Source organism: Trypanosoma theileri, assembly GCF_002087225.1.
Source record: "Trypanosoma theileri isolate Edinburgh chromosome Unknown TM35_Tth_228_V1, whole genome shotgun sequence".
Classification (NCBI taxonomy): Eukaryota; Euglenozoa; class Kinetoplastea; order Trypanosomatida; family Trypanosomatidae; genus Trypanosoma; species Trypanosoma theileri.
The window spans coordinates 2592-3232 of NW_021640070.1; positions in this window are offsets into that span (position 1 = coordinate 2592).

Genomic DNA, 641 nt, shown 5'->3' on the forward strand with positions numbered 1-641 from the left:
TTTTTTTTTTTTTTTTATTTGCTTCTCCCTTCAACCGCTAATAACAAATAAGAGTTATCAAATAAAGAATGAAATGATACTCACGCAGCATTGTGTGGCTTTCCCTCCAGCACATTGCATGCGAACGTTATAAACGGCTCCCCGAGAAGGGAAAGAACAAAAAAAAAAAAAAAAAAAAAACGCAAACAAAATCAAATAAACAACACAAAGAGGAGCATACTCATAAATAATATATAGACATATATATATATCTACTTCTTTGATTTGCAGAGCACATGTTCAACTTGATCTGTACATGTATACATCTCTAGACAAATATCTTTAAAAAGAAAAACAAAAAAAAAATACGTACTGAAGTCATCTCATAAAGTAAAATAAATAAATAAAATGAAAAGGTTTACTGAAACTCCAATTAACAATATCACGAAAGAACTCCTTCGCTCCTCTTATTTCTCAATTTTTCCATAGAATCGCCTGGTAGTCCTTTATCCATAAACCCTTACAGGATGTTTGGTTCAAATACAAAGTTTATCCAAACAACATTTTCCACAAACATATATGTACCAATAATAAAATGCCAAAGAACAAAAAAAAAAAAAAATTCATTTTTACTTGTCAATCCCAACTTTTTTTTTTTTTTT